The sequence below is a fragment of the Rhinopithecus bieti genome, unplaced genomic scaffold (genome assembly GCF_001698545.2).
Source record: "Rhinopithecus bieti isolate Rb0 unplaced genomic scaffold, ASM169854v2 scaffold_38733, whole genome shotgun sequence".
Taxonomy (NCBI): domain Eukaryota; kingdom Metazoa; phylum Chordata; class Mammalia; order Primates; family Cercopithecidae; genus Rhinopithecus; species Rhinopithecus bieti.
In genome coordinates this window covers 749,533-776,172 of record NW_016816152.1, presented here as the reverse complement: position 1 = coordinate 776,172, position 26,640 = coordinate 749,533, and positions in this window count along the sequence as shown.

The window sequence follows — 26,640 nt, the reverse complement described above, 5'->3', positions numbered from 1 at the left end:
TATATATATATATATAATTTATCAAAATAAAAAAATTATTTTCAAGATGAGAGAAGTTAAAAGGTTTATTTAAGAGGTCAGATTTTATATGTTACCAGAACAATTGCTTTTTTCATTTCTGCCAGGCCAATACTGACCAAAGAAAGCCAAGGATTGTGCAGTTCATCTACCAATAAATAATAATATTTGAGCTTAATTATGAGGACAGTTCTATAAAATCTTGAGTTTGAGGCTTTGTAGATTGTACTATTGTCATCTTATTTATAACTACATATAGGCTTCATGATTCATGGTCTATATATTTACCAATGATAATTTAGAACCAGGATCTTTATTTCATCTTATAAAGAACTAGGCATTGCAATAATGGTATAAAATTTAACAGACCAGAGCCAAGTGGCATATAGGGTGTTCTCCACTGGAATAGAGTGTTCATCAAGGTAAGTTTGGGAGTCCTGCCATTTTGTCAAATTTGTTAAAGTCAGTAAAACCGTTCAAGTCAATTATTCTTATAAGAGACAACTGGTTTGGTAAAACTGACCATATAATGGCTTTGAGAAGGAAAGGTACATCTGTCCCTTCCCTGCTTCTGCTATGTCTAATAAGCATAGTGAGTTTGAGCTCAAATACATATCTGAAAGAATAAATGACATTGAAACAAGCACTGTATGTACTATGTTTTTGTAAACTGCCCTCTTTGAATTTGTGAAATAGCTTGGAACAAGTAGCTGGCATGTGATGCTAAAATGCTTTTTCATGCTTTGGCATTAAGGGGCTTCCACAGTTCCCAGTTGGTGATAATCACAGGGTGTGTTTGCACAGTGCAGGCTTCACTAGAATACTTTCTTTGGAGGAAAGCTTTGGGTGGTTTCCCAGGTTCAATTTTTTTTAAATCACTAAAACGTGTTTTTTACTTGCAAATTAACTTGTGTTATTGTATTACAATTAAATGTTTACAGCTTGGAAATTATTTTCCTTTTCTTTGAAAAACATTTCTGTTTATTTTTTCTCTGTAGGTCAGAGGAAACCCAATCCACATTGGAACAAGGCTTCTTAAGACATGGATGTAATTTGGTGGTAAGATGGATTCAACATTATTCCCCTGACCTTTCTCACTTTCATCTCCTCCCTTGTGCACTCATTTCATCATAGAAGTGGAAATGTTAAACAATATAGTTGATTATGTGTTAGAGATCTCAAAGAAACCTACGCTAGGTACTCCGTTAAAATCTAAATTGGCAACATGATAATGGGCTGACTTCAGGGTTAATAAAATTTACCAATATCACACGGTAAAAGAAAAATGTTATAATCCTAGTAAAGTGGTAAATTACAATCATTTTTTTAGGAAAGCATTTTAAATAATCTGAGAAAGGTTGTGGTAAACTCAAAATGAAATCTAGAAATAAATATGTCATTAAGTGATTCAAATAGCTTTATAACTTTACTTTCTCTTTTTTTTTTTTTTTGAGGGGCGGTAGTCCTCCGCTCTGTCGGCCCGGACTGGAGTGGGGAAGTGGGCCGGATCTCAGGCTCAACTGCCAACTCCGCCTCCCTGGGTTACGCCCATTCCGCTGCCTGCAGCCTCCGGTAGCTGGGATCTATCAGGCGCCCGGCACCTCAGCCGCCCAATAGTTTTGTATTTTTAGTAAAGACGGGGTTTCACCGTGTAGCCCAGGAGGTCTCGATCTCCTGACGCCGTGATCCACCCGTCTCGGCCACCCTCGCCAAGTGCCGGATTACAGGCTTGAGCCCACCCGCGCCCGGACACTTAATTCATGTGGTTATTTTATATTATCTAGAATAGGCCGTATGGAAGCCAAAATATGCCCTGAGGGGCTAACTCAATGAATTTTTTTTTTTTTTTTTAGACTAGACTTGTCTCCTCTGTCACCCAGGCTGGAGTGCAGTGGCACAATCTTGGCTCACTGCAACCTCGCCTCACAGGTCAACCGATTCTCCTGCCTCAGCCTCACAAGTAGCTGGGATTACAAGTACCCACCACCACGCCCAGCTAATTTTTGTATTTTTAGTAGAGACAGGATTTTGCCATGTTGGTCAGGCTGGTCTTGAACTCCTGACCTCAGGTGATCCACCCGCCTTGGCCTCTCAAAGTGCTGGGATTATAGGCATGAGCCACCGCGCCTGGACAACTCAAGGAAATTTTAACTGAAATGTAGTAGGGTGTTCTTAGTCTTTGCAGTTTTGCAGAGGAACACAATGGGAAGTGGGAGAGAAAAATCTTCTAATAGAGAACTTTTGGTGAGTTAACCATCATATATATTTTTTGTTGTTGTTCCAATACTACCTTTAGTTTTAATCCTTTCAATGAATTTACTTACCACCTACAACCTCCGAATTCATGGTGGACATGTAGCCTCAGGCTGCTTATTCTTTAGAATGAGGCCACCTGAGGGAGGCAGAACTCTCTGTGGATGGACTTTCGAGAGGTCATCATCTAACTGAATAGCTGGTAAAATTGGAAGCATGTGTGCATTGTCCTGGGGAAACAGCTGAGGTTTTACTAGTCCTCAAAACATAGCTTAGAAAAGTTAAGAACTCTTGCTTAGATAGAGTTAACCACTAGTTTGACACTTAGTTCGAGGTCCTCAAATTTTGATGTTGAGTTACTTCTTTGCCCCACATCTAACAAGTTGTTTAGATTGTGTGCCACAGAAGTACTTGCCAATTGAGAAATATTAGTAGGATGGCAAAGAATATTAACTACACAAAACAAAAGTGTGTAGACCACTGTCTCTCCATGTTTAATGTCTGTGGCTTTTGAAATTTTTTGGCATGTAGGAAACCCTCCAGGATACAAAGAAAAGTAGAGAAGGAATCAGCAGTTTCCACTGCAGAACCCTTTCCCTTTCCTAAGCATCCACCAAAGCAGAGGTTTAAGAACCGCTGGGCAAAGGAAGAAAGATATTGCCAGAGTATCCCTTGCTCCCTCAGCCTATCAAAATGTCAAGGTCCCATGACCCATTTAGTCAAACGGAACTGAAGTGGTGTCATTGAGATAATACGGCTTCAAATCTTGCTTTCTAGGTGGCCCTAGCCTTGCTTTTTTCTTGTAGTGTATTGTCTTCTATGTGCATCAAGGAGAGAATTTATTCTTGTAAACACATCATCTTGACTTAGGTGATCATCTAGGTCAGTTACAATTATGGAATGGATGCTGTACATATACCTGATTTAAGATGTATCAAAATACTAGAGACACACCACAGTTGGTCCTTCAGGCCCACTTTACTAACAGTGGGCCTGATTCAGCAAACCATTTATTTGCCAGTCTTTTATCTTTTATTAAAACATCTTGTGTCTGCTCTCATGTCTCTTTCTTTCTCTTTTTTTTTTTTGAGACAGAGTCTTGCTCTGTTGCCCAGGCTGGAGTGCAGTGGCACAATCTTGGCTCACTGCAACCTCCGCCTCCTGGGTTCACGCCATTCTCCTGCCTCAGCCTCCCGAGTAGCTGGGACTATAGGCGCTGGCCACTACGCCCGGCTAATTTTTTATATTCTTTAGTAGAGACGGGGTTTCACTGTGTTAGCCAGGATGGTCTCAGTCTCCTGACCTCGTGATCCACCCGCCTCGGCCTCCCAAAGTGCAGGTATTACAGGCATGAGCCACCACGCCCAGCGTCTCTTTTTCTCTTTCTTTTCTTTCTTTCTTCCTTCCTTTCTTTCTTTCTTTTCTTCTTTGTTTTTCTTTTTTTTGTTTTATTGAGACCCTGTCTCACTCTGTTGCCCAGGTTGGAGTGCAGTGGTTCAATCAGAGTCCACTGGAGCTTTGACCTCCAAGGTTCAAGCGATCCCTCTGCCTGGGCCTCCCAAAGTGTTGGGATTACAGGCATGAGCCACTGCGCCCAGCCCCCTGTGTCTTTATGTACCATTTTTTTTTCCTACTATAAATGCTCTTCTGGGCCTATCTCTGCTACAGCATAGTTGACCTCAAAGTTTATCTCTACACCTTCTGGGTAGCAGTTCTCTCATCGAGAAAAAACAGTACGGGATAGAAGAGTAATTAGTTCTAACATGTTTTTTTTTCAGTAGCCATTTTGACCCTTCAAATAAAATCTTACACAAAGGCCCAATAAAAAGAGTCAAAAAAATTTTTTAAAGTAGCCTTGTTTTAAGGGTACAGTGGCTCCCAAATGGGTAAGGATGGGGAGCTTAAACTAGGGCTCTGGAGGACCTAGTTTGAAAGAAAACACTAGCAGAAATGTTATGATATCTGTAAATTATTTTAAAGTACTTTAGCAAATCTTATGTGGAAGAACATGTATATTATTTAGTTTAGCCTGTAACTCAATGATTCTAGTATCTAATAAAGAATGCACAATCCAGAGATTGTCAATGAATGTGCTCTTCAAGATCCAGAACTGGGTCCTGGCCCTCAGGAAGCCTAGCCTTCACAAGTGGCTACTTCAACTGCTTTACTTGTATCTGGATCAATAACTGCTACTTCACTAATTAATAGACTGGATGTTGAAAATGGGACATTTATTGGTAAAAATAGAGGATTGCTGACAAGAATGATAAATGTCAAAAAATGGGTTCTCTTTGGGAAATAAGAAATATTCAATCTATGTGTACCGGCTAACCTATTTAGAAGATACTTCCCACACATGCATGAATAGAAATACAGGGAGGGTTTGTGGCCTACACCCTTGGAAAAGATGTCCTAATCTAAATCCCCAAAGATTCCCGTGTCCAGCCTTGGATTCGGGAGGATTCTGGTTGTCTGATTCAGCTGTCATGGTGACAGAGTCCTGCTTCTGGAATGTTGTTATGTCTGCTTCTGGTATATTGCTGTCTGCTTTAAGGGAACTTTTCTCACAATTTGTGATCATAGTGCCTAAGAGGATAGTGAGCTGAGATTTCCCTGAGACAACAGAATAGGTTCTGTGAGTAGTTTGTGTTCTTGCTTTCTAAGGATTGTTTTGTATGTGAGGCAGAATTTAGACTGAGATCCTGTTTCACTTATAACTGGAGTAAGGTTATAGGTGGAGTAACTAGCTCTGACTCACCTCGTATTCATTGTTAGTCACTAGCAGAGACCAGAGTGTTGTTCATAATCAAGTTGGCTAAAGTTCATTTTCTAAACTTCTTTGATTCAAAGAATAAGAGGACAGGAGCACAGTATTTATATACTACAAAATGACATTATTTAACTTTGACCCCAGTTTGATCATTCATGCCTGTGCTTTTCCTGCAATAATTGTTTTGATGGCAAGAGTACTTCCAGCATCACCTGACAGTTACTTTAAAGCATTTACTAGACATTAGAAAAAAGTATGTGATCTTTCCTTCATATCCTTCATAAATGTAATATATATTGATGAGATAAGACACTTATGCAGAAAAAGTACTTACAAAATGTAAGGAGGTATAAAATAAATGAAAAAAATAGAAAATAAATACAATAATGATTCAAAGAGAGAGATGAATCTGTGACTATTTGACCAAAGAAGATATAAATATTGAAGCAAGTTTGTCATATACTTGGGATTTAGACACGGTTTAATACAGGTAAGAAATCACTTTACCCAGCCTTTAGGGACAAAGATGGGTTAGGTTGAGCTTACGAAGTGCCCTGAGATGCCAGCTAAAGAACTCAGATTCTAGAGTCTTCTTGGTTTCAAGAAATTTGCCTTGTTTTGGGTGGGATGCAACTAAAACTTTTTGAAAGGGTAGCAACCCAGCCCCAATAAAGTGTTACTGGGACTAAACTTCTAAGAAGTTTAGTTGACAGAAGAAAAATTAGCCTTCACACTCTAAGAGCTGCCAGGAAGTTAGTCCCCTCCTCCTTTTTAGATACTTGCTAGGAAATAACATTTGGTCATTTTCCCAGAACAAAGTACAGATGGGATTTTTAACCTAACCTGGCCAGTGTTTTCCCAAGATAGGAAATTAGCACTGAAGTTAATGAAGGGTCAGAGGTAAAGCATCCTCCCCTGAAAGACACTGAAATTTCAAATGTTTGTGAAGTTTGCCTATCTTCTCCTCCCTGTAACTCATCTCCTTCTTCCACCTCTCCCTAAACTCTGTTTTCCTATCTCATTAATCTTTTATAAGCCTATCTTAAGTAGATGGAGCAAGGTTGTAAATTCCCCAACACTGCAATCAAATATACAAATAAAATGTGAGTTTAAAATTTCTGTATAACTAGTCCGATCTCCCTGAATCCAAATTCTGTTGAGTAGATGACTTGGAGAGGTCAATTTATTCCAGGTAGATTTATTCCAGCCAGATATTCTCTGTCTGATTAGTTGAAAAATAAACTGTTTATCTACTAAGGTGACTTAAGTAATATACAATATTTTAGAGTTCTTCCTCCCTTTCTCTCCATGAAGTCATCACTCACAGGTTCTTTGTGATTATGGGAGGATGAAAATTTAAATAGCATCATGGCAAATAACATGATTGTGTTAGTTGAAACCTTTGGAAAGTAGATGTTGAATAAGAGTAGGAGTTCAAGGGATTTATTGCAAGGCAAAGCCATTGCAAACAAAAAGGTGGAGGAAGCAGGATTGGACATATGACACCTTGAAAAGAAATATGGAAGGAAGCAGGCCTGGGCAGGAAGACAAAGGCTCTGGCAATTCAACAGCAAGTTCTTGAGAAAAGAGTGATTGTTAGAAGGATTCCACGTTTGGCAGAAATAACCAGGCCCTGCTGCATTCAGTCATTGCTAGGGGCTCCGCAGGAAGAGTGTTCTCTTGTTTCAAAAAGGTGATACCTAATCTATTATGCAAGCTGTCAGTTAGCTGCATTTCTTGCAACTGAATGGAGAGTTCTTTTTTATTTGATGGTTTAATAAGCACGTTTTATTTTAGTTTGGTTCATTTTTTAAGTTGACAAATGAAAACATGTATATGTTTGTGGCATACAACTTTATGTTTTGATATATATCTACCTTGTAGAATGATTAAATCAAGTTAACTAACATATCCATCATTTCACATACTTATTTGTGATAAAAACATTTGAAATCTACTCTCTTAACAATTTTTAAGTATATTAAACATTATTATTAATTATAGTCACTGTGCTGTACAATAGACATCCAGAACTTATTTATCCTGTATAACTGAAATTTTCTACCTTTTGACCAACATCTCCCCATTCCCTTCCCTCTCCCAAAGCTCCTGGAAACCACCATTCTACTTTCGACTTCAGTGAATTCAAAGTTTTTAGATACATTTAAGGGAGATGATATTGTATTTGTCTTTTTGTTTCTGGTGTGTTTCACTTAACATAATGTCCTCCAGGTTCATCTATGTTAACACAAATAACAGAATCGTCTTCTTTTACGAGTCTGAATAGTAGTTCATTGTGCATATATACCATGTTTTCTTTATCCACTCATGGAGACAGGTTGATTCCATATTTTGGCTATTGTGAGTAATGCTGCAATGAATATGGGGTGGGCGGGGGCAGATACTCATGCAATATACTGATTTCATTTCCTTTGGATATATACTCAGTAGTGAGTGGGATTGCTAGATCATATGGAAATTCTATTTTAAATTTTTTAAAGGAATCTCTCCACACTGTTTCAAAATGGAGAGTTCTTTCTTGAAGGGAGGTTACTATCACAGGTTCTTTGGACTCTTGGGTTTTTATTGTTCTCTGCTTCAGTTGTTTTTCCTTTAACAGATGACAGTGCTGAGGGGCAACTGGTAGTATTCTTAGGAAGTCTACTGCTCTCTCTTAATGAGGCTGGCATAACTTGGGATCTTTTCTACTTTGTCTTGGTCAGGACTTATTGATCTTTCCTAGGAATTTGGCCCTACCTTGGCTCTCAGTATGCTGTGTCATGCTCTGCTAAGATCCCCAGAGAGATCTCAACTAACTTTTATGTACCCTCTTGGGGACCCCATGGAAAGCCATGAATTCATTATATATGGAATGTATTATATATGTAAACTTTTTCATGGCATGAAAATAGTTGAAAATAAACGATTTATCTACTAAGGTGACTCAGGTAATACGCAATGTGTTAGAGTTCTTTTTTGAACTTTTTTTTAGTGCAAGTGCATTGAACATTTTTTAGTGCAAACCTGTTCCAAATGTTGCATAAGATATATTTATACCAAACAAACAAACCAACCAAAAAGGTTCATTGGTTGATCTAAAACTCAAATCTAACTGGTGCTCTATATTTTCATTTGCTAAATCTGGCAACCGTAGAAAATAGTTCTATATAACTAAGCTCAGATGTTCTCTTTCCTTAATCACAGTGAATCACCCTATTTGGTTCAACTACTTCCAGGTTGCTGAGGGGATAGCTTACCAGAAGACTGCCTTCCAACATCCAAAAAGGAGGAGGGCAGAAGCTCTTTTGCCTTTGGGAGGACCACCAACCTTTCTAGCCTATCTTTTATGTCCCAAATTTTGTCCGGCACAAGGGAGCCTGGGCAAAAGCTTCCAATCACCTTTCTCCTTTGTTTTCTCTCCCTTGTCTTCCAAACAATTTATTGGAATCACAAAGGGTAGACTTTAAGCTCTTTCCTGTATGTCATCATCAATTTCTTCTTATACCTGGCACTACAATCTGGCAAATGAGCCTGCCTTTTTGTTGCATTCAAGAGAAAGTAGAAGAAAGGTTAGAAAATCCTTTCTTCCTCAACACAGTTCAGACATCATTACTTTTGTCAAGCTAATGAAGTCAAGAATATCAGCTTTCATGCATTCATCCATCCATTTAGTAAGTTGTAGACACATACCATGTGCTGGACACTCTTCTACTTGCTAAGACAGAGCAGTGAACATAAAAACAAGGTCACCCGTCTCATGTAGCTTAGAATCTAGAGAATTTAAGACTCAAAGCTGATGAAGCAACACTTGTTCTAGGCAGTCCCCGCCCTCCATTTTCCTAAGGTAATTAGTCTCATGGTTCTACTTTGGTGGTAGAAGACTACGTGAAAACATTAACATAAGAGGGCAGAGGGGGGATTTAAAAACAGGGATTCCTGGCTAATACGATGAAACCCCGTCTCTACTAAAAATACAAAAAAACTAGCCGGGCGTGGTGGCAGGCGCCTGTAGTCCCAGCTACTCGGGAGGCTGAGGCAGGAGAATGGCCTGAACCTGGGAGGCGGAGCTTGCAGTGAGCCGGGATCGCGCCACTGCACTCCAGCCTGGCCGACAGACTGAGACTCCGTCTCAAAAAAAAAAAAAAAAAAAAAACAGGGATATGGTAGTTGGAAAAAATCTAGTTATTTCAGAGAAATAACCTCACTTTATGGGTGGTATCATAGCCTTTATGTGTAATTGGCAAGCCCAAGGCATAGTTTAAAAGGAGAGTTATTTGTAAAATTAAATACATAAGAATACAAAGGGATTGAGAAAATTAAAAAAAAAAAAAAAAAAAAGGATCTGTAATCCTTGGTGGAAATAAATGTTCAATAATTTCATTACGTGTAACTTAACGTCACCAGAACCGTAAACTACGTAGTGGAAATTTTAGTGTTTCGTACTTAGCTTTGATTCAATTATCTATTGAGTTATGCAATGACTATTGATCACTGACTGTGTGCTAAGGCGAGTGAAAAGCTCTGAAGACATAATTATGTATGAAAGATGCCCTCTCTGCCCTAAAAGAGTTCAAGGAGTGAGAAGGAGACCTGTACAAATTGCTAAAATAATAAAAATATGATGGAGGTATGAAGCAAGGTCACTTGGTAGCACTTATGTGTGCTTACAGATTCAGAGCAGTCTTCACAGATGTGGTAGCGCTTATTTTCTCATGTAGAAGGTTACACCTTTTCTAGCTGACAGGAATGAAAGGCATTGTGAACAGAAATATTAGACTTTCCAAAGGTCTAAGGAAGCTGTAAGTAGTTCTGTAATTACAATAATTACAAGGGAGTTATGTAGGTTTCATGTCAGGAAAAAAAAAACAGGCCACATTAAAAGTTCAAAGTTTTTCCTGAAAGTAATGGGTAGCTAAAATCTAATTCTGAGCAGGGAAGTAATATAAATATGTATTTTTACAGGAACACTCAGACAAAGTACTCACTGTAATTGTTCTCAAACTGTAGTGTGCATATGAACCACCGGAAGGGCTAGCTAACCCATGGTTTGCTGAGCCTTACTCCCAGGATTTCTGATTTGCTGTGTCTGAATGAGAACTGAGAAAACAATTTGTAACAAATTATTAGGTGATGCTGATGTTGCACGTCTCAGGACTATACCTTGAGAACTCCTAGAAAAGAAAATAGAATGGAGGCAGGCAGGACCAAACCAGAGGCTATAACTCAAAGTCATCTCTCCTTTTTATAGAAAATGTTTACTTAATCCCCTCAATAACCTTTAACAAAGTTAGGGTGTGCCATCAATGAGTTTTTTACATTATTGTTCCTTTTCTAAAGAAATATATCATCTACTTCTTTTTTTTTTTTTTTTTTTTCGAGATGGAGTCTCACTCTGTCAGCCAGGCTGGAGTGGAATGGTGCGATCTCTGCTCACTACAACCTCCGCCTACTGGGTTCAAGTGATTCTCCCTGTCTCAGCCTCCCAAGTAGCTGGGATTACAGGCGCCCCAGACGCCCATCACCATGCCTGGTTAATTTTTGTATTTTCAGTAGAGATGGGGTTTTGCCATGTTGACCAGGCTGGTCTTGAACGCCTGACCTCAGGTGATCTGCCTGCCTCGGCCTCCCAAAGTGCTGGGATTACAGGCATGAGCCACTGCGCCTGGCCCATCATCTACATTTTTAGAGGTTAGGGTAAAAGGGGAATTTTTTTCAAAAAACATATATATAAACGTGTGTGTGTGTGTGTGTGTGTGAGTGTGTGTGTATTCAATTCGTTTTTCCTTTTTTTTTTTTTCACTATTAGAAGTGAGCACCACATGGGTGAAAGTAAGGACCAGGGTTATAAATGATGTTTCCTTTATGGCCCATGAATTCCCTATATGCTTCAATACACCTTTTAGCTTTCTGGAGGGTTAACTGTGCTTAAACTATGAAGTCAGGGAATGATGTCACCCTAAGCCCACCCCACCCCCACCCCAACACACATACAGAAACCCAGTGTGCACATGATTCCTCTGCTCTCATCTGTCGGGGAACCTAGAGAAGCCTTTGTTCTTCTGAGTGGGTGGGCTCCTTGAAGGTCATTAAACCTTAATGACCTTTGTTTCCATAGACGAGTATACCCTGCCAGGCTGTCAGACCAGGACACATGCTCCCTTACTTCCCATCTGCAAGGACAGTCCTGGTCCCATGAGCCTGGAGTACATAGCTGCTCCTTATATTACTTGAAAGGGAAAGAATGACGAAAACCACTTGTACCAGATGCGGTTCAGCCCTGACAATCTGGCTTATGGAGTCTGGTCCTTGCCTGGAAGATTCTGCACGCAAATGCTTACTGGACTTTTCAATCTCGCTGTTCAGGGCTTACACATGAACCACATTCAGTGTCTTTTTGACTGCTTCTGGATGTTATTAGCTGAATCGTTTTTAATCAGATATTGGCAGGCGTCTTACCAGAACTCTGCCAGTTAGAAACTGGTTAAACGCTATAAAGCAAAAGACAGTTATCTAATGCAGCTGTGATGTGGTAGAAAAAGTACTGGAATTGCAGTTTTAAAAAGCTGGTTGTGAGTCCTCAACCTGCCCAATAATTTAGTTGAGAGAATTTGGGCATGTGATTGAGCCACTTCATTTTCCTCCTCTGTTCAAAGGGCACAGTAATACTTCCATCACACTGTGAAGGCACATTCAGTGGGAGAATACAAGGGAATGCATATGATGTAATATACAATGTATCATGTATCCTATATTATATACTATATAGTATACATTATAGAACTATTACATCATCCATCCTTCACTCTCAAACTCTCTATGACCACCTAATCCTAGCCAGTATTTCCTCCCTTATGTTAGAAGGCATAGTGATAGTTACATCCAGTTAAAGACTCAGTGAGAGACTCCATGTAAAATCACTTTGTCAACTATAAAATGAGGCATATATCATGAGTGTTATTAGTTCTTTAATATATTAAAACAATATGAATAATTATATATTATGTGTTCTGTTATATAGTAGATATATGTGCCATATATTATACCTTAATACCTATAATATATTATTATATTTTATTAATGTGTTATCTATTATATATGAGGGCATATTATATATGCATGGTTACATTTATTGTTGTTATTTGATATAATTATAGCATATTTTTCAGGCTATCTGACCATGAGATGAGGCAAAATAATTTTAAAGTAGCTTTTACTTTTTAAAATAATACTACTATTGATGAGATAAAAGCTTAGACAGTGAGCATAAGCAAATACTTTTATAAGCTGTGTGAACATGGTAATTTTACTAATGGTAGCAGAGTCCAATGAGCAGAGAGCTTTGTAGAATCATTTTGTTGGATCTTATGAAAACTATTCAAAAAGTAATACTCTAAAAAGAGTGTGCTTGAGTCTACAAATTGGGTTCAGTGTATATCACTTGGGTGATAGTTGCACCAAAATCTACAGATCACCACTAGAGAACTTATTCATGTAACCAAATACCACCTGTTCCCCAAAAATCTATGGAAATAAAACTTTAACAAACAGATCTTCAAAGCATATGTAAAATAACAGTAAAATGCCAACCATAAATAAATAAGTAAAAAGACTGGGCTTCTATAATTTATATCACTCATGAAGTCATGAAGATTAGTTAAAATGAATTTGTTCTAGAAGTTTGTATTCATATGGATCTGCCTCCAAACTCAGCTTGAGTGGATTTTGAAATTAATTATCCCCTTGTACTTTCCTTATCCTCATTCATGTGTGATGTGTACTATAATTTATAACTTGATGTTTGATGAGTTAAGGTCCCTCAACCTTCTGTGTTGTCTCTCCACCATTAAGGTACACAGTCAACAGGTGGTAGCAGGGGCCTACAAATCTTTTGTAAGGGAAAAGATCCATTCATTTTCTGGTATTATTACAAAAACAAGAACATCTTTATTTAAACAGTTAACATAGAAATGATTAAGCTATAAAACTAAACCTTATATAAATTTCTGCCATCTATCTATTTACAAGAGTTAGAAACATCAGGCGTTATCTTTGACATTTTTCTCCACTTCAGGTCATGTGGAATTTATTGCTGAAAGCAGCCAGTTTTTCTATCTAGGTGTTTACAGGCCACCCTCTTCTTTCAGTCTCCCCTGTGGCCGCCAAATCTGGCCACCGTGGCCTCCGTCTGGCCTGCAGCAGTCATCTGCTGAATGTTCTCCTATCATTGACTCTGTTCTTCTCAGTGCAGTGACCTTTTTACCCCAGAAATATGCCCTTTGAAGGCTTGTCTCTGTTCTTAGGACAAAACCGCAAACCTTTAACTCAATCTACAAGCCTTTGAATTGTCTTCCCTGCCTACCTGGGAGTATCACCTGAGCAACTGGTGCATCCTCATTCTGTATTCCCGCAATCATTATTTTCTCCAATTGTTTCTGCAGGCCAAAGCTGCTCCTCTTCTGCCATTTACTTTGTACCTGCTTCTTTCTCTGCCGGTAGGATCCCCTACCTCAACCCCCTTTATATCTGAGTGGTATCTATTCAGCCTTCACATTTCATCTCATGTGTCACCTCCATGGGATGGTGCCCCTAAGCTCCCAAGACAATTAAAGGCCCCTTGTTAACAAACTCATATGACCAACTTCATCACTCTCATCACCCCTGCATCTCATCTAATTAATTATAGACTAACAAACTATTCCTGCTCAATGTGTATCTCCAGCACAAAACAAAGTGTCTGATTGGAACCATCTTGGACACGTCAGGATGAGCTGGTCACTCTAGTGTGCCCTAAAAAATGTGGTTTTTAAATGAAGGTTAAGGAGCAGAGACTTTTGCTCAGTCTGCTGCTTTTGTCAGCAATCCTTAATTATTAAGGTCCTAGACTTGTCTCTTTTTTCCTTCAAATTTAACAAATGAAATAGCTTATTTCTACAGTTAATTTCTTTTGTGTCACTTTTACAGATTTTTACAGAATTCTCAGACTGAGGTTTCAGTTTGCTAACTGGTAGAATTTATTAGGAAGTAATTTTTAATAAAATCTAGTACTTCCATGAAGAAGAAAGTTCATGTTTTAGTTCCACCACTCACTATATGATCTTAAAAAGACTCAATATGCTCTCTCATCTGTAGACCTAAGACTAAATTTAAAGGACTATAATAGCAATCAGATACCATCATGTGTGTAAAATACCTAGAATAGCATTCGCCATATAGTAGATGTTGAATGCATTTATGATTCCGTCTTTAATCAAGAAGTTTCCTGACTAGAAAAGTGAAAACACTGCTTCCTTCCACTTCATTCATTTATGAGAACCATAGGTTCACTTACATAGAGCACAGCATTTCTCTTTATTGCCCGCTATCAACTTGAAACCCTTGTGATTTGCAAAAAAGTCTTTATATATCACTGCCCAGGGAATGTTTTGAATGAATTTTTTTTTTGTTTTCTTCAAAGACATATGTAAAGCGGTTTGGTGCTTTTAGGAAATTTTATTAGTAGATGTTCAATTTTCATTAAGACACGATACGCACGATGGGGCAGAAGGCCACGTGCCAGCTGCAGAGAGAGTAAGCCTTTCTCTGTTTCAGGTGAAAGCTCGTGCTTTTGTTTCCATGAGACCTCAAGGGGAGGTTCTGTGGCAGTATTTATTTGGCTTATGGTAACCTCTCAGATGTATTGCATCTGCTCTGCAGTAAAGGATGTGGGCTTCCTTCTGGTGACTTGCTGCCTGACTCAGACAACAGGCATGTTTGTATTCCTTGGCTTTGATCTTTTCTGCCTGGTATCTAAATGAAGCCTTTCTTGTGCCTTCAAAGCTAAATGGCTTGTTTGGTTTCCAGTTACTAAACAGCTCTGCTCCTGCTACTACTGGGGTTCCCCTATCCTTGATTCTATTCTAACCCCTTCAACTGGAGAGCTGCAGGGATCCAAGCCAAAGTATAACTAACATGTAAAAATCTAATACCATGTGCAAGAGACGGCACTAGTGCTTCCTGGGGTGGTGCACGCCAAGATTCAACTTAACCCTGTGGTGGGACCTCGGAGTTGAGGTTAGAGGGTCAATAGGAAAAGAGAAAATTATAGAAAACTTGATATTCTTAAAAGAGTGCGTAGCATTGTGGCTAAGGGTATGGATGCTGGAATCAAACAGCCTGGGCTGTGAACAATTAATTATTAGCTGTTGCTAAGCCTGAGATTTCCTGTCTATGAATGAAGAGTGATGATAGTACTTACCTACCTTATTGTGAGTGTTAAATGAGAAAATAGAAATAAAATTCTTAGGACAGCTTTGCACACATAGCCATGACTCAGTGAATACTACCTTTTGGTTATTAGTAGTAGTTATATGCATTTTTATCAGTACTTAAGGTCCAAAAGAAATGGTCTCATCCCTTCTCTATCTAAGGAAATTGAATTTATTCATAAAAATCAAATTCAAATATCTATTGCTGTGAATATTCTCCAATACCTTTGTCATCATTTATAGCAAATAAATACATAGTGTGCTTTAAAGGATTATTTAGTGTCTTTTCATTCTTCCTAAAACTCATTATTTATAATTTGATTACAGGACCAATTGTAGTCTGAATCAGTTATTTGGTGAGCTGGCTAGTATATGAGACTGTGAGCTCTTTGAGGTAAGGGCCCTGGTACCCCCTACCACTGCATCTCAGCTCCTGCTACAGACACTTGACCATAAAGAACAGCATAGTACAATGACTAAGTGCTCACGGCCAACACTTTACAGCTATGCTTTGAGCTGCTGCAAGCTGCAAAAGATTTCTTTTCCTCAAGTTTCCTCACCTAAGAAATAGGGATAATTAAACTTGATGCTTGTCAGCTATAAGAATAAAGAAAGATAACATGTACAAAGTACCTAAAACATATCAATTGCTCTGTTAACTGTTGCCAATATTATAATAATATAGACGAATGGCTTGAGTCCTAGGATTCTGGTAACCACTGTGTCCTTTGATCACTACTTTGGGTTCCAGTTCTGTTCTACTTTCCTATTTTATACTCTATTTAATCTATCAATTTCATTATGCTATATGGAAGGAGATAGTACAATAACTTCTAAATAAGTAATTAAACAATGACGATATAGGAATTTTTGGATGTCTCTCTCCCTGTGTGTGTGTGTGTGTGTGTGTGTGTGTAAAACAACATATCCATGACATCTGAATGTCAGTAGGTTCCTTACTACATTTTGCTTAGCTTATGTGACAAATACGACTTCTCAGAAAGGTGTATTGGCTGGTTTTACAGTTCCATAAAATTCCTCTGTTATAATTCCAGTGCTTTTAAATCTCCCTTCTCCAAGGTCCTCTTTTCTGAACTCTACTTACGCAAATACCTGGTATTAGTTCAGAAGTTGCTTAGTACTTAAAGTAGAGAAACAAATAGAATATGTTCTAATCTTAGGCCTTCTGTTTTATTTCTCCCATTGAATTGGCCATATAAGGATTTCCCTTTAAAAGGTGACAGGGGGTAGGTTTTTCTGTTCCTACAGCTGTTGTGCAATTTCATCTCATTGATATCTCACTAATAATATATATTATGTATTATTAGATCAGATTTATAGAGAAGTGTCCCTAACTCCTTTAACACAACTGAGTGACCTATTCTCTTTTTTACTTTTGCTGCAGAGCTTTTCTCAAGAAAGACTGAGTGACCTATTCTTATCATTAAATCTGGATTTTTTGTACTGGCTTATTTTGTTTTTTTACATATAAAGATGTATTTATTTATTTACTCGTATTGGGCTTTTAAACATGATTTTTATTGTGAGTTTTGCTGCATGGTGAGCAGCCCTCCTAAGTTAGTGAATAAAAGCCTAATTCAATGCCCAGGAACAAAATTCAAATCTTAACTGTTTTCAAAATAATAGTTCCTAGTTAGACCCCAAGAAAGAAATACATCACTAAATATATTTTTTAATTTACTTTTCCTTTCTTTTTTTTTATTTCAATAGATTTAGGGGTACAACATATAGAGATCCAAATAAGGCAAAATCCTATTATGAGTATTTGCATGTATATACTTAATTAAATGAAGACATTTGACAGATGAGAAGGTATTAGGAATAAAATGGTATTAGATAATATTAGGTGGTAGAAAGACATTAGAAGGATATTAGAAAAAGATCAAAATAACTTTTGCTCTCTAGGGCAAAATATTAGCTCAGGTCTTTCATATTTGCTTAATAATTATGTGAAGATGATATAAATTATAAATTATGTGTAATTATTCAGTATGTCAGTGGTTCTCATGGTTTTTCTTCAGGACTATGTATGTATATTTAATATGAAGGAACCAAAGATCTTTTGTTTATATAAATTGTATCTATTGATATTTCGTGTACTCAACATTTTAAAACTGAGATTTTAAAATTTTATTCATCTATTTTAATAATACTAGTTCATTGCATGTGAACATAAATAACATAGATATCAATAGTGCATTTTTTAAAATATAAAAGGTTTAGTAAAAGAGTGGCATTGTTTTACATTTTGCAAATGTCTTTAATTCCTGGTTTAATAGAAGACAGCTGGATTCTTGTAACTGCTTCTGCATTCAATCTGTTGCAAGGTGTTGTTTTGGTTAAAGTATTTGAAAAAAATCTGGCCCCACACAGACATAGTTGGAAAAGGAAAGAATAGTTTAATAGCCCATTCAGAGGATTGTAGATGTTCTTGCTTGGTACTACCTCAAAGCTCTGCAGATGTTATTTTCTTAAAGGTTCATTACAATGTGCAATCTGAAATTAATGAAGTTTGTATTCTTGGTAGATTTACAGCATGAGGGTGGAAAAGGCAAACCATGTTTTAGTAATACTGTAAAGATATTTTTGTCCCTGTAGTTCCCATAAAAGGATCCCAAGGATACATATGGCTGCCCAGACCACACTTTGAATCTTACAGCCATGCAATATTATAAATTTTAATAATCTTATCTTGGGACACAAAGAACCAGCACTATTGGTAAAATAATGCAAGAAGCCATTAGGTAATTTGCCTAGACTTTGCCCAGCTAATTTAGGAGAAACAAAATTTGAATTCAGTCTTCTCTTTTTATCTCTCCAATAGGCCATATGCTTTCCAAAAAATGCAGAAGTAAGGAAAGACAGAGGCATCCCATGTGATTTTTCCCTGCAGACCATAAATCTTCAGAGATAAATTGGATTTAATAGCTACTGAGCACCAAGTTTTAGAAAGAATCTGATTGGTCTTTTGGCATTGCTATGAAAACACATTGGGTAAGAATCTCCTTAGTGGAAAACAAATTCCAAGGTGAAATTTAAGAAAAAGCAGAACTGAGATAGAAATATGAAGGAAGAGCTTGGGAGAGAGAAAATGACATATTAGGCAGTCCAGAACTGAAGGGGCAAAATCCCAAAGAAAGGCTGATTATTTCATCCAAGACAGAATGAGCCTGCCATTGTACGCCCCAGGACTCAGAGGAGATGTATGCAAAGGTGAATGAAGACCTATTCCTTTACTGACTCCTCCTTGTCCTCTTCTCTCTTTTTGGATTTTCTAGTGTAGGACAATGAATGAACAGGATTCCTTGATATATTTACCAGTGTCTTCACAGTGCTAGCACTGTTCAAATAAAGATAGTAGAAAAGCTAGAAACAGAATAAAGGTAATCAAAGAAATCTAGAACTCCAGAGTACCTGTATTAGTATAATGTGTTTAATATGATACTGTGGTATAGCAGCTATAACATAACAAATGTCTACCTTACCCAGATGGCATGAAAGGAAGCCAGCATCTACTGAACACCTGCCTCATGCCTGTCACCCTGTTCCATGCTAGAGATAAAGAAATGAAAAACTTAGTAAATACCAAGGTGTCCCCGACTTCACCCTAGCAGAAAAACTGGATTCCCTGAGAATGTCTAAGAAATTTTGCACTATCTCCATAAAACCTATATGACAACTCTAGATTTTTCTAAAATTGAAAACTACTTCTAATGTCAAGGAATTAAACATTTTATATGCCCTGACCTACATTTTTGTCTATTTGTTTCTTTTCAAGAAAATATGCAAGGCAAAGCAGAGAGTTCGTAAGGCAAATCTACACAGGTTTCTATTTCTTTAGGTTAGTTTAGCAAAGAGCACAGCTGTGCTGTTATGTTGGGAATAAAATTACAAACCTAAAATCACCACTTAAAGTTCAATTTGGTTTGCAAAATTAGATTTGGTTAAATTTAAACTTTACTAGACCAACTGTAAATAGAAGTATTTTCATTAGGCATTTTAAAAAACATTTTAATTCAAGGCTTGGATGCATGGATATGATGGGGGAAAGGAGAAAGCCATATGTTGACTATTTGAGACTTTTTTTTTTTTTTTTTTGAGACAGTGTTTCACTCTTGTTGCCCAGGCTGGAGTGCAATGGCGCTATCTCAGCTCACTGCAACCTCTGCCTCCCGGGTTCAAACAATTCTCTTGCCTCAGCCTCCGAAATAGCTGGGATTACAGGCCTATGTCACCACGCCCAGCTAATTTGTATTTTTAGTAGAGACAGGGTTTCACCATGTTGGTCAGGCTGATCTCGAACTCCTGACCTCAGGTGATCGGCCTGCCTTGGCCTCCCGAAGTGCTGGAATTACAGTCATGAGCCACTGCACCCGGCCTAATTGGAGACTTCTAAACTATAAGAGCTTCACAATATTTTTTACAATGACTAGAAGTAAAAGCTGCCATATAGTTTTCTACTATTAAATTTGTTGTCTCCAATCTGTCTCCCTGGATCTAAAGAAAATTTAACAAAATAAAAATAAGCTTGTTGTCATTTCTATAGCACCAATTCTTATAAAGCCTTTTCAAAAATTGTTTAAAAGTATTGCAAGTAACCAGATAATGCTAGTGATCAAGTATACTAGGCTGTAAGCTTCCCATCAACTGGAACCTGTTCAGTATTTTTACCTATTTTCAGTATTTTTACCTATGGCTTTATGTAGTATTTGGGACATAGTAGTTGCACAATTTTTGTTGAATGTTTTCAATTAGACGTGTAAGACAGTACTTTCTTTATTATTCCTGTTTTAAGAAATTTAGAAATTGATAAATACTGAGCATATTTTGGCCAACCTCTACCCAAGGTTTTACTGCCCAGGCACTGCCCATAAGTCAGGGTTGGACTAAATGGGGTTGTCTACAAAGTCAGAGAGGAGAGATCCTGAGGAATCAGTCAGATCAAGGCAGGAAAGGTATTGCTCAAGGGGTCCCTGGTAAAACCACAGACTGAAAAAGAAAGAAGAAAACCTGTCTAAGAAGATTGCTGAGTTTGGTAGACAAAAGAGCCAAGAGAAAACATAGAAGTGAGATAATATTTAGAAAATGGAGAGGTGAGATAGCCTGTGAGGTCAGTAGGCAAAAAGAGAGGGGAAATTAATACATGAGGAAGTAAGCAGGATGTAAATTTATGAATGGTGAGCATTCAGTGTGCTCTTCCTTTTACGTGGACGTGTCTACACCTTTTAAGGAATGGAAAAACTCCAAGTTGCACTACACCAGACCAGATACCCCCAGTCATTCTGCTTAGTGCTTCACTGGATGAGAACATTCTGAAAGCCAGATACCACCTTCTCTCTGCCTATGATGCTAGGTAAAATAAAAGGAGTGTTCTCTCTCATAGCATGATCCTCTTCTTCCCTACCCTAGATCAGCGGAACCTCCTGCTTGGGAACCTCCTCAATCCTGCTAGAGATACCACGACTATTTATTTAAACCCGGAATGTCTTATGGCTGTCTTAAGCCTATCAACTTCAATTCTTTTTTTCCACTTAGAGAACAGATTTAATGTTGTTTATTTAAATGTCATCCAGTCATCTTTCCTTTACTTCCCAAATTAATAAGACCTGAAAAACATGTAATACCTTCTTTACAAAAAGACTTAGCATATGAATGAACAAATGAATGAATGAATGATTTTCACTTAGGGAGAGAGGTGGTAAAGGTAGCTTAAGATACCTCAACACCTATAGCCGTTGTCTATATATATGAAGATGCATTGCAGTTTCAAGAGTGATTTTAATGACATGAGTAAGGGAAAAGTATTAGGTTGGTGCAAAAGTAATTGTGGTTTTTATAGAAAAAGATGGCAAACTTTGTTACGGCTTATTTGTTAGAGCAAACTGTGATGACAGAGTGCCTAGATCTGAGTACTTGCTCTGCCATTTATAAGTCCTATGAACTTGTGAAATAGAGGGAACAAGAGTTCACCATCTATCTTTTAGCTATTTAAAAATATACTATACATTATTAACCTACTATTTAGAAATATACAATACATTAGTCATGCTGCTGTGCAATAGAACACCAGAGCTTCTTTCTCCTATCTAACTGCAACTTAGTACATATGGATGAAAATTCTCCCCTTTCCCAGTCCACCATCCCACCCTGCCTCTGGCAGCCACCATCCACTCTCTACTTCTATGACTTCAACTTTTTTAGATTTCACATATAAGTGAGATCATATGACATTTGACTCTTTGTGTCTGGCGTATTTCACTTAATATAGCGTCCTTTAGGTTCATCCATGTTGTGGCAAATGACAGAATTTCCTGATTTTTATTGCTCTGATTTGCTCTTTCCATGGTGTATGTGTGTATTAAAATATCACTTTGTCCCCCATAAATATACACAATTATTGCTTGTCAATCAAAAACAACAGTAAACAAAGAACTTCACCTTATAAGGTTTTAGGCGGAATTAAATATTTTAGAGCAATAGCCGGTACATAATGTTTGCTAATATGTTAGGTAGGATAACCTAACATATCCTACCTAACATATTAGGATATGAAGGATAACAGAATGGAAACCCTGACCTCTACTTTCTCATAGCAAACAAGGTATTTGGAAAGAGAGGGCATAAAAGCTCAGTCATGGAGAAGTGGCTGTCTAAAGGTACTCATACAAAAATGCCCAGTGCTATTCAGGGCTTGTGCCTAGGGCGCACTTGTTCATTCTAACACTGTTATCTTTATTAGCTCTTTAATTCATTTCGAAGTTTTAAGTTTTATGGTGACCATATCCTCTGCCACATGTCACAAGTACATGCCACCTCAAGCCCTACCGTGTGAGTCAATCATGACTTGATCTCATGCAAAACAATCTGCTTTTCTTGTTTGCTGTGTATTTTAGGCACAATGTACACAGGAAATCTAGTTAGATCTGACTTCAACAAAATGACTTGGCTGGCATTCATGTAAGACATCCAAGAAAAGAACCAATTGTCCTCCTTCATTACCACTATTTTAATAAATACAAACCACTAAGTCGGGCTTAAAATGATTTGCTTTGAAAAAGCTGTGGTTACAGCACCCTCACCTCTAAGAAATAGACCACTCTTCCAGAGCTGTGCCAGAAACTCATCTTTCCTCTCTTGGGCCTGGCTTGAGGCTGGAGATGTAAGGGGATTCCTGACAGAGGGCAGGATACCCATGCCAGTCTTGTCTTTCTCTTGGATTTGGGGTAGGAATTAGTGGGTGTTTGTTCTCCATCCAACAAGCCTCTCAGTCTACCAGAAAATGAGGAAATGTGCTCATTGTAAAGTCTGGATCATTTCAGCTTTGAATTAGAGGATTGCTATTTCTCTTGTGGATTTCAGAACACACACACACACAAACACACACACATGTCACTAATACAGACTTTAGGTTAAGACAGTAAATGATGTTTCCCTCTCTCTTCATTTCCTATATTCTCCCTTTGCCAACTATCACCCTTTTTGGCCTTTTATTTGTTTACAAGCCTTGCATTTCAAGCCACTGAAGAATCCAAATCTTGTTCACTCGAAAAATGACTTTCCATTAAGGAGGGAAATTCATAGGAGCAAAAAAGCAAAAAAGCTCCTACGAATTTATGCAAAAAAACAGAACCCATACTAAATAGCTTCGTCTCTCAATGATTCAAGGAGCTGGCACTTGGCGATTCCTCACATTATTCTCTGAATGCCATGACCTATATGTCAAAGTGAGAGGACGCTTCTGGATGCTTCTTCTCTTTGAAATGTAATGCTCCAGGGACAAAGAGGTTCTTTTTCAGGGCAGTAATGACGGCCACGAGGTGGGAGCCATAAACCAGGCAAGCCTGGGCAGTGTGCATGCTGACATTTTTCATTCCTAATATCCCACAAGTATTTCAGCTTCAACAGAGCCTCTGTGCAAATGAAAAGGAACTTTTTTGTTTCTAGATTTTGTTATATTATGTTTGAAAATTCCTACCAACCTTCCAATTACCCATTTGAAGATAGACTGGCAAAACTATTTTTTACCACCTTTATATCCTCCCATTTTACAAGCAAAATGAATTAATAATATTAGTGTTGCTTTCTCTAGGTTAATAAAATTCATGCTTCTTCCTTCCCCAGAGCTTTTTGCCTGTGCATTTAGAAATCCTAGCAGCTATTGTTCAGCCGGGGCTGCCCACAACCCATCCCTAAGCAATGTGCAAGTAGGCAGATTAAATCCCAGACATAAAATTAAAATTTAAAAGCATGGTCAATTTTGTAAACACAAATGATCTATTCTGAAAGAAAAGAACTAACATTTTGCACAAAGATGGAGATATGTTGGTTTATTTTTTTCCATCTAGAAATAGTTGATAAGACATTTATTCACTTTACTCCCCCCAAATCCCCAACTTCCATCCCTAAGCACCATATTCTTTTGGTGGTGGAAAAGTCCATTCAGACCCCTTTCCTTCCTACCTGCCTCCCTCTCTCCCTTCCTTCTTCTCTCCCTCTCTTTTTCTCTCTCTCCCTCCTTTTCTCTCTCCCATCTTCAAACATTTTTTGAATGTATGCTATGTGATAGACACTGGGCTCAATTATAGGAACAAAGCCATAAACAGTAGGACACAGTCTCATTCCTAGTAACTTAAAGGCTGGATAGTAAGAAATATTAGATAAATCATTGCATACATAATATGCTATACATAAATGTACCAATGATGGTTGGGCATGGTGGCTCACACCTATAATCCCAGCACTTTAGGAGGCCGAGGCGGGTGGATCACCTAGGTCAGGCATTGGAGACCAGCCTGAGCAATATGGTGAAGGTTTTTTTTAATCTATACTAAAATTACAAAAATTAGCCGGGCATGGTGGTATGCACCTGTAATCCCAGCTACTCAGGAGGCTGAGGCAGGAAAAATGCTTGAACCTGGGAGGTGAAGGTTGCAGTGAGCAGAGATTGCACCACTGCAGTCCAGCCTGGGCAACAGAGCAAGACTCTGTCTAAAAAAATGAACAAATAAATAACTAAATATACCAATGATAACTACTATTAATGCAAAGTTTAGGGAGTTGTATAAGCACATACTGATGACTTAAACTCATAATGAAGGTTTTCCCACATGCTGATGGGTGATTTAGAATTTTCTATCTTACTCTTATATTCCTAGAGTTTAAATATATATGTATATTACTCATTGCATAATTTTTAGCTTTACCATAATTCATTGCAACTTTTTACAACTTAATGATTTTTTTAAAAAAATAAATATATTCATGTAGCCATCACCCAAATCAAGAAAGGCTTTTTCATGCTCCTCGTGCTCAGTACTCCTCCCATTAGATGTAACCATTATATTGACTTTTATCACAAGTGGAATTGCTGAATTGTCAGGTATGGGGTGTGTTTAGCTTTAGGAAATACTGCCATACAGTTTTCCAAAAGGAGTTATACCAATTTCCCTACCTACCAGCGCTACCTATCTACCAACAACAATTCCATTTGTTCCGCATCTCTGATAAAAGTTTATTTTCAACTTCATTATGTTACACTTTAACCATACTGGTACATATGTATAGTATCCTTTTTGGGGGGTTTTAATTTTCATTTGCCCAGTGACTAGTGATTTATTTATTTTTAGGGTTTTGACAATTTAAATGTTCTGCTTTATGAAGTTTCTTTCCCATTTTTAAAAAATGTATCTGAGTTCACCTAACTGTTTTATAAGTATTCTTTATATTATCTGGGTCTTCTGTTGAATGTACTAGTGCAAAAATATTTTCCCATTCTATAACTTGCCTTTTCACTCTTGAATTTTGATGAACAGAATGTCTTATTTTAGTGGAGTCAACTTTTGTGGTCAACTTCTTTTGTGAAGACAATTTTCCCCTTTTGATTAGGACTTTAAAACAGACTTTTAAATTCTTTGAACATCCAAAGAAATTCTCCTATCTTTATTATTAATATTATTATTTTATTTTCTGAGTCAGCGTCTTGCTCTGTCACCCAGGCTGGAGTGCAGGGGTGCGATCTCGGCTCACGGCAACCTCCATCTCCTGGGTCCAAGGGATTTTCATGCCTCAGCCTCCCGGGTGGCTGGGATCACAGACCTGTGCCACCATGCCCAGCTAATTTTTTATTTTTAGTAGAGACAGGGTTTCACTATGTTGACTAGGCTGGTTTCATACTCATGGCCTCAAGTGATCTGCTTGCTTCAGCCTTCCAAAGTGCTGAGATTACAGGAGTGAGCCACTGCTCCTGGCCTCTTTATTTATTACTACTATTATTATTATTATTATTATTATTATTATACCTTTTATAGAGAGAGCTGTTGTCCTTCTGGAATTTATTCATTTACCTTTACATGTTTAATTTTATTTATTTAATTTTGGTCAGGGGTGAGATGGACATCAATTCCTTCAGCACTACGGATTGCAAAGATTATCCTTTACTCACTTCATGGCCGTGGTACCTTAGTCATCAATCAGGTGACTGTGCATTTCTTTATGGACCCGCTGTGGTCTTTCATGCTTCAGTTTATCTATCCCTTTACCAATACCTTTCTACTTGTAATTACTGTAGCATATTACAGTAATTATTTAATATTTGATAGTAAAAGTTTTACCTTTGTTCTTCATTTTCAAAATGTTACTGACTATTGGAGATCCTTTGCCTTTCCTTGATGGTTTAGAATCACTTTCTCAATTTTGAAAAAAATAAAGTTGCTTGGATTTGGGGTTTGATTTAATCTAGCGATAAATTTGAAAATAATTTACATAATTATTATAATGAATCTTGCATTGCATGGGCACAATTTATCTTGTTATTTTCTGGGTATTCTTTAATTTCTACTAGTTTTACTTTCTATACTGTTGCATGTAGACATTGTGCACGTAGTTGTTTGTTTCTATCCAATCTATTTAAATTTTGTTGATGATATAAAGTTTGTCTTTTTTTTTTTTTTTTTTCAGACGGAGTCTCGCTCTGTCACCCAGGCTGGAGTGCAGTGGCCTGATCTCGGCTCACTGCAAGCTCCGCCTCCCAGGTTCACGCCATTCTCCTGCCTCCCAAGTAGCTGGGACTACAGGTGCCCGCCACCACGCCCGGCTAGTTTTTTTTTTTTTGTATTTCTTAGTAGAGACGGGGTTTCACCGTGTTAGCCAGGATGGTCTAGATCTCCTGACCTCGTGATCCGCCAATCTCGGCCTCCCAAAGTGCTGGGATTACAGGCTTGAGCCACTGCACCCGGCCAAGTTTGTCATTTTTAAATTTTTGTTTCCTAAGTTCTTGTTGCTGTTGTATAGAAACACAACCCATAACATCCACTAATTCTAATAGTTTACCTGGCG